This window comes from Dipodomys ordii, unplaced genomic scaffold, assembly GCF_000151885.1.
Source record: "Dipodomys ordii isolate 6190 unplaced genomic scaffold, Dord_2.0 Scaffold58, whole genome shotgun sequence".
In the NCBI taxonomy this organism is placed as follows: Eukaryota; Metazoa; Chordata; class Mammalia; order Rodentia; family Heteromyidae; genus Dipodomys; species Dipodomys ordii.
Window position 1 is genome coordinate 548334 of NW_012267274.1, and position 13381 is coordinate 561714.

Here is a 13381-nt window from a genome sequence, read left to right on the forward strand (position 1 = left end):
AGGCATGAGTGTGCATATACCAGTGAGTGTGTACATGTGAGTGTACAGGCATGAGTGTGCATATACCAGTGAGTGTGTGTACATGTGAGTGTACAGGCATGAGTGTCATATACCAGTGAGTGTGTACATGTGAGTGCACAGGCATGAGTGTGCATATACCAGTGAGTGTGTACATGTGAGTGTACAGACATGAGTGCATATACCAGTGAGTGTGTGTACATGTGAGTGTACAGGCATGAGTGTGCATATACCAGTGAGTGTGTACATGTGAGTGTAAAGGCATGAGTGTGCATATACCAGTGAGTGTGTGTACATGTGAGTGTACAGGCATGAGTGTGCATATACCAGTGAGTGTACAGGCATGAGTGTGAATGTACATAGGTGTGTTCCTATGTGATGTGTGTGTGAGCACACAAGTGTGTGAGTATACATGAGGACCAGTACACATTGCCTGGGGCGGGAAGTTAGGCTGGCGTATGGGCACACAGATGGGCATGGCCTGTGTCGTCTGTGCCCACCCACTCTGCAGACAGAGCCTTCACTGTGGCAGAGGCATGTGGAGTCGGAATGAGTGGGTTCCGCACACCTGCAGCCCCGGAGTGGCTGCTTTGCCCCCATCTGCTCTGAGCAGAGAGCTGTGGAGCCGGTGCCGGAGCCCCTGGTTATATCACGAGCTCCCCGGAGCCCCTGGTTATATCACGAGCCCTCCCTGGAGCCCCTGGTTATATCACGAGCTCCCTGGAGCCCCTGGTTATATCACGAGCCCTCCCTGGAGCCCCTGGTTATATCACGAGCTCCCCGGAGCCCCTGGTTATATCACGAGCTCCCCGGAGCCTGTGGTTATATCACGAGCCCTCCCTGGAGCCTGTGATTGTATCATGAGCCCTCCCTGGAGCCCATGATTGTATCATGAGCCCTCTCTGGAGCCCGTGATTGTATCATGAGCTCTCCCTGTAGCCTGTGGTTGTATCATGAGCCCTCTCTGGAGCCCGTGATTGTATCATGAGCCCTCTCTGGAGCCCGTGATTGTATCATGAGCCCTCTCTGGAGCCGGGGTGAGAGGAGCATCCAGCCTGGTGTCGGTGTGCGCTGTGGGGCGTGGTGGCAAGGCTCTGGGCACCCCCGTGGGAGGCTGGAGGTGGCGGCAGGAGGCAGGATGGTACCTGGCATGGTGCTGAACGCAGACGTGAAGCGGGTCTGGACTGACAGCTCACAGCTCCACGGAGGCTGTTCTCAGTGACAGCACCTCTGGTAGCCATGGCCTGGGGACTGGATGCTGCACGGGGGAGGTGGCCTGTCCTGAGGGTGCCAGGTCCCTAGAAGGCCAGGCCTGTGCGCCTGAGGCGAAGACCCACATCAGGCCTCTATGTGCACAGGTCAGTGCACAGGTCACTGGCCGATAGATAGACCATAGGGACCGGGGCCTCGTGGAGCCAGCAGGCCCTGCTTGGCCCTAGGGCAGAGTGGATCGGTCCAGCGGGCCCTGAGGCAGTGCCGTTTCTAGAGCTTTTTACCCAAATGAACTCAAATTCTTTTCAATTAAAAATGCAATGCTCCAGAGAGCACAGGCCGGCTCAGCAGCAGAGCGTAGAAAGTTTCCACTAATTACACTTGCCATCCACGGGGCTTGTCCCTTGCAAGTCCCCTTGCTCTCTCCACTCTGCCTTCCTGCATCAGAAAGGTGGAGAAAATGAACCAGGTGGGAGGGAAGATGCAGGAGCAGATTCAGAGGCTGGCTATGCCTGGCTTCTCTTGGGTGCGGGAGTTCCTGGGCCAGGTGTCCCTGGGTGTGGGGGTGTCCCTGGGGCAGAGGGGCCTGGGCTGGGTGTCCCTGGGTGTGGAGACCCTGGGCCAGGTGTCCCTGGGTACGGGGGTGTCCCTGGGGCAGAGGAGCCTGGGCTGGGTGTCCCTGGGTGTGGGGGCCCTGGACCGGGTGTCCCTGGGTGGGGTGGGACCTGGGCAGGGTGTCCCTGGGTGTGGGGGCCCTGGGCTGGAGTCCCTGGGTGTGGGGGCCCTGGGCTAGAGTCCCTGGGTGCGGGGGCCCTGGGCTGGAGTCCCTGGGTGTGGGGGCCCTGGGCAGGGTGTCCCTGGGTGGGGTAGGACCTGGGCAGGGTGTCCCTGGGTGCGGGGGCCCTGGGCTGGGTGTCCCTGGGTGTGGGGGCCCTGGGCTGGGTGTCCCTGGGTGTGGGGGCCCTGGGCTGGAGTCCCTGGGTGCGGGGGCCCTGGGCTGGAGTCCCTGGGTGTGGGGGCCCTGGGCCGGGTGTCCCTGGGTGGGGTGGGACCCGGGCTGGGTGTCCCTGGGTGTGGGGGCCCTGGGCCGGGTGTCCCTGGGTGTGGGGGTGCCCTGGTGCGGGGGGGGGCCTGGGCTGGGTGTCCCTGGGTGTGGAGGCCCTGGGCCGGGTGTCCCTGGGTGGGGTGGGACCTGGGCAGGGTGTCCCTGGGTGTGGGGGTGCCCTGGTGCGGGGGGGCCTGGGCTGGGTGTCCCTGGGTGCGGGGACCCTGGGCTGGGTGTCCCTGGGTGCAGGGACCCTGGGCTGGGTGACTCCAAAAGAGCCCTGGGGAAGCAGTGTCTGGCACCTCAGGGCTGCCTCATGATGACCCCGCTGCGGCTGCCACCACCTGGACCGTGGTGGTGTAGTGGCTCTGGGATTGCTGTACTAAACACCAGGACAGAGGGCTGGTCACCCAGCAGCCTTTTCTGTTTTGAAGCGATTCCTCATGTGAGCGCTGTGCTCATGCCCACACCTGGCCGGAAGGACCTGGACCGAGGTCAGGACCCCGGAGTCCTGGCTTTGAGACGTCTGGGGTGTGCTTGTTGATTTATCCCAAGAGAGCAGAGAGAAAATGAGCCGTGGTATGGAGGCACGCGGAGCCCCCCTGCGAGAGCTGGCATGTCCCGGGACAGTGTGAGGAGGTGGCAGGGGCCTAAGGTGGATAACGAGCTGAGCGCTGAGGTAAACCAGAGAAGCCACTGTCGCAACCCAGCTTTATGGAAGTAAGTCATTCTCATTGAACAGCTCGTTTAGTAAAGTATCTGTTAAAAGCTGTTTGGGGTGTGTGTGTGTGTGTGTGTGTGTGTGTGTGTGTGTGTGTGTGTGTGTGTGTGTGTGTGTGTGTGTGTGTGTGTGTGTGTAATACCGAGTTCTGAATTTTTTGTGTGTGATATATGATTTTAGACTCAGGGCCTTGTGTTTGCAGAACATTTGCTCTACCACTTGCACTATACCATTTGTTGCTTTAGTTATTTTTCAGATAGGGTCTTGGGTTTTTTGTTGTTGGTTTTGTTTTTACATGGGACTGGATTTAGATTATGATCCTTTTACCTATGGCCTCCCATAGCTGGGATCCAGGCATGAGCCACTGAGCCTGGCTCACGGTGTGTCTCAACGTTTTTGCTGGGTTGGCCTTGAATTGTGAACCTCCTGAGCAACTAGGATTGGAGACACGAGCCACCACGCCCGGTCAAGTTGTAGGAGTTTTCAAAACCTCTGAGTTTTTCAGTCCCTGGGGAGTATGCATGCTGTGTGGCGCTCTTCCCGCTTCCGCTCGCCCACCCCTCCTCCCGGTACTCTTTTAGTGAAGTCTGTCTGATTAGTGATTTCTTCATCTTTTCTAAGAAATCATGTCTAACCTCGAGTCAGGTTGATTGGTTGGTTGACTGTAGTGCTGGGCTGGAACCCAGGGCCCTGTACATACTAAGCACATGATCTGCTTCAGTCTGCACCCTACCCTTCAGTCAAGCTGAGCTCCAAGAAGTATTTCAAACGAGGTTTTGTGCATATGTGAAGTAAGAGGGGAGGCACCTGTGCACAAATCAGTACAACTTCTGCAGTTCTGTTTCTTTCCTTACACTAGTGGCACACTAGTGATCTTTGTAGCTTAAGAGTGGATCTCAATCTGAGATAGTGCTTGCCCTTCACCTGTGTTCTTTCTCCAGCGTTGTTTTGGCAATTCTAGATTCTTTGTGTTTGCATTTAAATCTGGAAGCAGTCAATTTCCACAAAGAAGAGCTGCTGGGATTTTGATTGGTCTATGTTCAGTATGTAAATCGAGCAGGGTGCTCTCCTGGCCTTCCCACTGGCGCCTGGCACACTAGCTGGGGTGGCACCCAGGGCTCTTGTTCAGTGGACATCTGTTTTGAATGCTGTGTTCCTATGGTCCCTGGTGTTCTGTGTAGCTGATCAGCTGGGGTCAAAGACCACTGGATCATGGAAAAGCCTTGGTCTGTAAGGCCAGCTGCCTCAGGTGCCGGCTCCAAGGGGCTGGGATGGCTGTTGGCTCTTCTCCCAGGGCCACTGCTCCTTCTCTCTCGAGTGGTAGATGGGGTACCGCAAAGGGCTCCAGCCCTGCTTGCTTCCTGCCCCGTGGGGAAGCGGCCAAGGAGCCTCCTGGAGGAACTCTGCCAGCTGCTCCAAGGTAGGCGAAGTCAGCGTGATGGCCTGGGAGGCTCCCTGGAGAGGGGCGGCTGGGGTGGGGGACTGTGCGAAGCCCCGGGGTGTGGCCGAAGCTCTGCCTGGGTGCTCCTCGCAGCCCCAGCTCCTGCGCAGTGCCGCGCGGCTGAGGTGTTATGCAACCCTGCGCCTCTGCCCCCGAAGCTGTGTGGTGCAGCCCTCAAGGGAGGTTCCCGCCCGCAGCCGGCAGCCGGCCCCCAGCTCCCACCACAGGTATCTCGGAGGAGAGCCGGGTCCCCTCAAGGTGCCAGTCTCTGAGCCACATTGGGTCTCACGCTTTTGCCCGTGTCAGCACTGGCCTCCTAAAGGGCCCGGTGTTACAGATGTGTGCAGCCTCAAGCTGTCTTTTTTCTAACATTTATGCAACCGTGTTTTGAAGTCTTCCACAGTAAAGTAGCTGCACCCAGGGTGGGCACTGGCTGTGCGCACTGGTCCACGGGTGTTCAAAGTAGTGTCCCCATGGCATTTCAGCTGCCATGAGTGGACACAAGTTCCTGAGGGACACACAGCCTTTACAGAGAACGGTCCTGCTCTCCACTGACTTTGGTTTCTCACTAGTTTGTACAGGTTTATTGTGTTTTAAAAGAAATTCAACATGGTGTGTCCTATTTATTGCCAACACCTTTACCTAGTTTGTAAGATTTTAAAAAACAATTATGAACAGCCGGGTGCTGGTGGCTCACACCTATAATCTTAGCTACTCAGGAGGCTGAGATCTGAAGTTTGTGGTTTGAAGACAGGCTGGGCAGGAAAGTTGTTGAGATTCTGATCTCCAGTTAGCCGCTAAAAATAAAAAAAACTGGAAGTAGTAGTGTGGATTGAGTGGTAGAGAGCTAGTCTTGAGCAGAACTAAGCTCAGTGAAAGTTCCAGGCCTTGAGTTCAAGCCCCAGAGTCCCCTCCCCGCACAGGAGTTATGAATAAAAGCTTGTCTGGCTCCTGGTCCTGGAGGAGCCCGCAGCCAGTGCGGGCATCGTGCTGCGTGTACACTTGTGCGGATGCCGTGCGACAGGACAGCAAGCCTCAGGACTTGGATTAAAGACTGTTTCTTTTTCTTCGTTCAGAATGTTTTTACTTTTTGTGTGATTCTGCGGATTCATCTGCATCCTCTTCTGAGCCAGGGCGATGGGCTGGCCTGCTGGAACGCCTCTCGCGTGGAGTTACGTACAAGCCCAGCGTCTCCCTCCTGCTCATGTCTCCAGTGGGTTCTGAACGTATGAGCTGTGCTGTGTTGGGATTAATATTGTCACCAGGTGTGAGGCACGCACACAGCTTCAAGTGTTTCCTCCCGGATCTGGAAGGCCTCTTTGTTACATGCTGTATTCCCAGTGCTTCTGGGTCTTTCTGGATCCTGCGCATGCTGTTGCTGGCCTGCCTTTTGGGCTCGGTAGAGACTGCTTGGGTTTGGTGCCTCTTTCTAAAGGGCCGTGGAGAGCCAGGTCAGTGGGTGGGGTCTGCAGCAAGGGCGTCTTCATGTGAGGGAGCTGTCCCTCAGCAAGAGCCTCTTCACGTCCCTGGCTGTCCCCTCTGGCCTACCACTCTCTCGGGTCCGGGAGGACCTGGAAGCTCTGCTTTGCTGCCCAGCTTCTGCCTTCTGCAAGATGCAGTGTGGGTTCCGCGGTGGCTGGGGGGTGATGAGAGGACCCCTCCCCGGGCTGTTCTGCTCACAGGCTGGCCCTGGGGTGTCTGGCTGTGGTGGGTGAGTAGCTTAGGGGGCACTGAGCGAAGGCTCTGCATCAAAAAGTAGTTGCTACAGCCTGAAGCCCAAGGTTCGAAAAGAATGTGGCCCAGCTTGGGTCAAGGCCAAAGAAAATCCCTTTTAGACCCGGACGTGACCTTTGGGGCTGTGCTAGAGGTGACTTAGCTCTGCCCCATGAAAGTCTTGGACAACGAGCCTGCTGAGGTTTGTCCCAGAAGCAGCAGCAGCTCAGGAGGGAGGAGAGATGGCCGTGTTCTGAAGGCCCGGAGCCCGGGGTGTGACCATTGGCTCTGCCTGGCAGCTGGCTGCACAGTGGAGCCCGAGGACCCAAGGCCAGTTTTGTGGCATGGCCCTGTTGGGGTCTTTGGCCCTGGTGCTTGCGTCACCCCCCCCCCGCTCTGGGGGGACCATCAGCCTGACTCCCTCCATCCACCTTCACACGGCTTCCCTTTGTGGCCAAGATGCCCATCTTGAGCAGACTCCCTGCTCCGCTGGAGTTTTACCTCTTATTTTTGGAAACATCAAACAGAACAGAAGTCTATGCTCTGTCTGGAAATAATGCCTTTCCTTAATTCAATTTGGCGGGTTAAAAATAGGCGTGCCCCTTTCCAGGGCTGTAATCCCGCGTCTTGAGGTGGGAAGGGGGAGAACAAAGGAGCCAGGAAATGAGCTGCACACCTGCCGGGTCCCTGCAGAGAGAGATGGCCTGAGCCGTGGCGGGGAGGACGGAGACTCCTCAGGACCATGTCAACACCCTGTGACTGGCTTCAGGTTCCACGAGCAAGCCTGGCTGGGGGACCGAAGAGTGGGTGTTGACTCCTGAAATTCGAGAGTAAGGTCTTGGGATCTTTTAAGCCCTCATGTTGCTGAGATTCAGAAGAAGAGGCTGAATTCTAATCTCTTGTCTTGGCACCAAGTTTAGACTTTTAGGGCCAGACTGGAAACTGGTTCTTCCTATGGGTAGACTGCATATTCATCCAACAGTCCCAAGCCTGTGGTTTACCCATTTGTACCAGCTTTGTTGATCACTCCAGGCACTGTCTTCTGTGAGCAGAGTTGTATCCTCACGCCCAGCAACCCAAACCTCACCTCTACACCATGGGCTTGTAAATAAAGCGGGGCAGTGCCTTGTGACAGCCTGACCCTGGCTGCGCAGGGGTGGGACTGTGCGAATCCCCCGCTCTGTGCTACTAGACCCCAGGCTGGCTGGGAAATCACACTGCTGTTGCCTTTCCCTTGGCCAACTCACCATCCACTTGACCTGACTTCTCTGCCCCGGCCTCTCGTCCCGCATCGCTCAAGTCCTCTGGCTCACTGTCCAGCCTTCTGCTTGGGGCAGCTTGTCACCCTGGACACAGAATTCACATCTCGTCGGCCCTGTCACTTGGGTCCGTGGAGCAGTCACTGGATGAACTTGTTTTCTGCAACCAAATGGCAAAAATAGACATCTTGAAATGCAGGTTACACACACAGTGCTCCTCTACGAAGTATCTATAGTGTGTATCAGGCATTTTTACTGAGGTGGAGCTGCGAGTCAGCTCTGAAGGGCACAGGTTGGTGCGTTTTGAATTCACGTGACCCTTGGGGTACACGGGCTCAGCACCGCTCTGCAGTGGTCCTGTGTGCTCTTCTGAGTGTCCCTGCACTCCAGACACATATACCGAGGCTTTTCCACCATTGTAGGTTGCACCTGTTCTTGCTCTTGTATAAATTGAGTTGTACAGCGTAATACTTTTTCTATAGTCAGCTTAATCTGAAATTCATCCATGTGGTTGTGTATCAGCGGCTCATTCCTTTAGAAGGTTGCTGAGCGGGAATTGGGCTGAGGGAGAGGGGTCCAGGCCCTGGGTTTGATCTGGGTATATCTTATGCAGGTATGGAAATACCGCAACTGATACCTGCCAGCAAGTATGTTTCAGAAGTTGACAAGCAGAGTTGTGTCTGCTGCAGAAGGGAAATCCGAATCCCTTTCCTTCCCCTCATCCTGGTGGTAGACGGTGGCGGTTTCCAGCCCTCGGCCATTTGGACTCGGGTTGCATTCCTGTGTGGTCTGCTTCGTTTCTCTTGGGCCGATATCTAGGAATTGAATTTGCTGGCTTGCACAGTGGTGTGTTTGACTTTCTAAGGAGCTTTGTGACGTACTGTGGTCTACCATACCTCGCTGCCACGCGTGGCATCTTGGGTGTGTCCGGCCATGCCGGGCTGGGCTGCCGGCAGAGGCTGTGTCTCGTGGTGAATCTTGCTGTGTGCCGTGGTCTCCTTAGGAACCCAGTATACACGCCTGTCCTTTGCTTATTTTTAATTGTTAAAGTTTGCTTTAAAGTTAATGTGCCAGTTTCTCACGTCTCTGGCTGCCTGTGACTGAATTAATTCAAAGTCTTTGGTGAGAGGGACTGCAGTGGACCAAGAAATGGAGTGCAGCACCCCAGAGTCGGCCTTGAGGGGTCCGTGGAGGCCGGCTGGACACTGACTGCTCTTGGTCTCTCAGCTCTGTGATCCTCTCTGCCGGCTTCCTATTCTGTCAGGCACCCTGAGTGTAGTGATGACCCACAACCACCTCCACACGTAGACTGGGGTCCCTCTGTGGCCAGAGGCTAGGCTGGCCCCATGGGACACCTTCACACCATGGCCAGGCCTGGGAAGAGCGTTTGGGGGAGTAGCCCTGCCCTGAGAGTTGTACAGAGGAACGTAACTCCTGGAGCAGGGCTAGTGCTCCAGGGGGCTGCTGGTCACAGGGGCTGGTCCCCTGGCCAGCCCCTGACCCCGCCCTGCTGTTCGGAGATGGAGATGGTAAGTCAAATGTGATGGAGAGTGTGCGTCTGCTGGGCGGGACTGGGCTTCGGCCTCCACGTGGTTGGATAGCAGAGGAGCTACATGTTTGAGTGATGGCTTCAGCATCTGGGATGGCGGACCCCAGCAAGGTCTGTGTCTGTGGTGGAGCGTTGAGGGGCTCTGAGGTCTGAGCTGGTGCCTTCCTCCCCAATGAGGGGGCCTGGCTTGACTGCGTTCCTCACCTCACTAAGACCAGCCTTCACGATACCCTTGGGGCCAGCCCACGGTCCACTCTGTTAGGTGGGATTTAGGTGGGCTCCTGGTGTCTGAACAGATGCCAGGGCCAGTGGCCATGTGTGCACACTGAGGGCCAGGAGTTATTGCCTAGATGGCTTCAAGACAGGTGGTGGGCTTTGAGGGATCCTCTGAATAGCGCTGGTGTTTTCTTTCCTGGACCTAACCTAACCCTGTATGCATTTGCCTTGCTGATGTGTGTTGTGCCCTTGGCCAGCAGCAGGTGTGGAAGATTGGCCGGCCACAGGAAGTGTGGCGACTCTGGAGCAGGTTGGTAGTTAACCAGCTGGCCACACTGAGGATGGCTGGAAGCACCTGGCTCCTCACTTGTGTGACCTGCCTGGCAGGGCACGTGTCCCAGAATGACCGGGCTAGCTGTGCCTGGAGACCTAGGGAGGTAGGGGCCACTTCCCAAAAGTACCCTGAGAGGAGAAAGGGCGTGCTGTGGCTAGGACGGGGAGGCCTCCCTGCTGCCGGAGCTCTTTCCTAGGCTGGAGTACAGGGAGGGGACGGGGGGCCACTGCCAGACACCAGCCTGGAGCCTGGCCACTTCCCAGGTTCTGCAGGGCAGGAGGCTGGAAGTCGGGTGTGCACACACGGACACATGGTCCTGAAAACATTTATGTTTGAGCACACAGAGATGAACATGCATGTACACGCACACAGACACAAAGGTTTGATACAGCTACGCATACGTAGATATGAACACACATGGATGTGGGCACACCCATGTAAGCACATGTTTCTATACATAGAAGTGTATCCGCCAGTGGGCACACGCACACAGATGTGCACACACTTCCTAGACTGCCAGGCAACATGTGGCCTCCTCATGCATGGCGCCTAGACGTCTGGTTGCTCGTGGGTCTAGCCTATTCTGCTCCCTGGAGTTGGGGTCACGATGCTTCCTTTGCATTCTGTGCCCCATGTTCACCCGTGGCAAACCCCCACCCCTGGAGGGCTAGACTTCCTCCTCGCTAGTCTGGGTAGGTGATAGGGTGGGAAGGACACCAGGCGGGAGAGACTCGCCCCCTCTCCCCTGCCAGCCTCCGCTCCAGGAAGCCGCCTCTGTCTCCCCCAGCAGGTTTTGGGGCCCCTCTGCTCCCTGTTAGAACAGCAGTCTGTGCTGCTGTTCAGTGTCTGTCCAATGCACCGTCCCCACTGAGCCCATTGAGGCAGGCTGAGGGCCCCCCCCAGCTCCCAGCAGTGGCCGGCTCCCAAGGCCCGCAGAGTTCTCACACTATCCAGATGTGCTGGGCAGAGGTGGGGTCTGCCCCATTTGACCAGAATATCACAATCACAAGTACACATTTTGAAAAGAGGCCCTCAGAGCAATTAGTCTCCAAATAGAAATGGATTCTTCTGGGCTGCAGTGAGTAATGATGGGTTGGGAGGTGGCGTGCTTCTGCTGATTGCCCACAGCTGCCAGGCAGTCTCTCTGGGGTGAGCAGTGGTGGGCGGGACAGAGCTGGCTCAAGGATGTCACTGCCCACGCCTCACCGGGCAGTGCTGGCTCGTGAATCCAGAGCCCGGGGCTCTGCCACCGCTGCCCACAGTGGGGGGCACTGGGGAGGGCATGGGAGTGGGGGTCAGCTCAGCCTGTGGGAAGCCCTCTGCTGGCTCTGCTCTCCTCTCCAGCCCCTGCAGCTCAAGGGACTTAAGTACAAGTGGTTTAGGGGGCTGGATGATGCCCCAAGGTGACCACAAACAGCCCCAGGGGTGGGGTGGGATGCTAGTGGCTAGGTACATCCAGGAAAAGGAGGCTGTAGGATGGAGTACTAGCTGTTAAGTACATTCCAGGAAAAGGGAGGCTGTAGAAAATGTGTCTTCGCCTGCTGAAGAAGTGCTAATGTGTGTGAAAGTGAGGTGTGAGTTCACACCTGCCCTGCTGTGCCAGGCAGACACTGTGTGCGGCTTGGCAGCCAGCCCCAGCCGGGCCTCCTCCCTGCTGCTGGGAGGGAGGTGGAAGTCCAGGTGTGAGGGCGTTGGCGCTGCTTCTGGTGTGGGTGGCATCTTCTCCGGAGCACCTGGGGGGCCCAGTGAGTGTGGAGCTGCTGGCTTGTCCCCTCAGACAAGCCCTCTGGTAGATGTCCTGTCTCACTCTGGCCCATTCCTGAGGCCTCGGAATGTCCCGGGGGCCGGGGGGTCCCCACTGGCCTGTGCAGCCCCCATGGGCCTCGGCGGTACGGCCTCCCTGCCTCCCTCCCCGCAGCGCAGTGTGCCTCTCAGGGCCTGCGGCTCACTGTGCGCGGCCTCTGGCTATTGGTTGCCGCCTCTTCCTGTGAGGCGTTTGGTCTTCTCCGGTGGATTGAGGGATTGGGGCTTGGCAGGGACAGGCTCCAGGCTGTAGAGGGCAGGTGTGAGGGGGGCTCGGGACAGCCTGGCTTCACACCTCCCCATAATGCCCTGTGTGGGGCATTTCCTACATTCAACCCAGCCCTGCAGACATCCCTGCACCGAGGCCCTGGTGGAAGTCTGTCTAGCTGCCTCCTGCTGAGGGTGTTGCTGATGACATCGCTGCTCCTGGCAGTGTCCTGCTCCCTGCCCAGGACTTCGCTCTCGCTGGGACGCATCCACTGTGTACCTGAGCACCCCAGAGGCACAGGCCTCCCAGACGTGGGATCACATTTGCTCTGGGCGCCTGACTGTGCTGAGAGTGAACAGCGTCAGGCTGGCTCACTGAGAAGGGGCTCTCCAGAGCCCTGGAGGGCGGGGGACCCGAGCAGCAGCGTGGTGATGGGGTTCACAGAGGTAAGACTGTGTTGGCTGGCGGGAACTTGGACTTCTGTTTGCACCCCTGGGCCCATGAGTGCTGGGCCTCTACCTCCTCTGACTGTGGATGAGCCTCAGGGCCGCCTCTCCGCTCAGGGAGCTCAGCTGGGTGCTCTGGTTGGACCAGGTAGGTGCAGCTTCTGCGGAGCGCCTAGGTTCAGAAGCCCCTGGAGCCCAGTGGTTAGATGGTGGGACCTCTGGATGGCTGGGGGAAGGAAATGCTTCCTCATCACAGGGAGCCTTACCGCCTGTCCCAGGCAGCCTCCCAGCCAGAGGTGCTTTACTGATCTGGCGGCTGCCAGTGTCAGGTGGAACAGGACATGATTCCAGAGGGTCTCAGGCAGGTGAGAAAGCTGTTGGAGTCAGTCACCCCACAGGGATTTGATAGGTAGATTTACTGTAAGTACAGGAGGACGGAGTGTGATGGTAAGCTTTATTGTAAATACTAAGATGTGGGTGATGATGGGGATCTTTACTGTAAATTCAGGGAGATGGGGTTATGATGGGGAGCGCTACTGTAAGCACAGGGAGATGGGGTTATGATGGGGAGCTTTACTGTAAATATTGGGGAGATGGGGTTATGATGGGGATCTTTACTGTATATACAGAGAGATGGGGTTATGATGGGGAGCTCTACTGTAAATACTGGGGGGATGGGATTATGATGGGGAGCGCTACTGTAAATTCAGGGAGATGGGGTTATGGTGGGGAGTTACTGTAAACACAGGGAGATGGGGTTATGATGGGGAGCTCTACTGTAAACACAGGGAGATGGGGTTATGATGGGGAGCTCTACTGTAAGCACAGGGAGATGGGGTTATGATGGGGAGTTACTGTAAGCACAGGGAGATGGGGTTATGATGGGGAGCTCTACTGTAAATACTGGGGGGATGGGATTATGATGGGGATCTTTACTGTATATACAGAGAGATGGGGTTATGATGGGGAGCTTTACTGTAAATACTGGGGGGATGGGGTTATGATGGGGAGCGCTACTGTAAATTCAGGGAGATGGGAGTGCGTGGGGAGCTCTACTGTAAACACTGGGGGAAGATCGGGGGGATTTACTCCCTCGGGTCTGGCTAGGCCCAGGCATCGCACTCCACCTCCACGTCCTAGATATGAGATGGCAGAGCTCCCATGTCTCTTGCAGGCAGGCAAGAGGGAGGCAAGGGGGAGGCCCTGCGGTCGGCTCTGAAGTAGCTGAGTGCAAGGACGAGCAGCAGCGGGCGGCCACACTGTCCCGAGGGTGGGTGAGGCCGGATGCAGCTCCTGGGAAAGACCTAGAGATGACAGCACCTGACCAGGGAAGGGGCGGTGACCAGGGAAGGGGGTCGTGACCAGGGAAGGGGTCGTGACCAGGGAAGGGGTCGTGACTAGGGAAGGGGTCCTGAC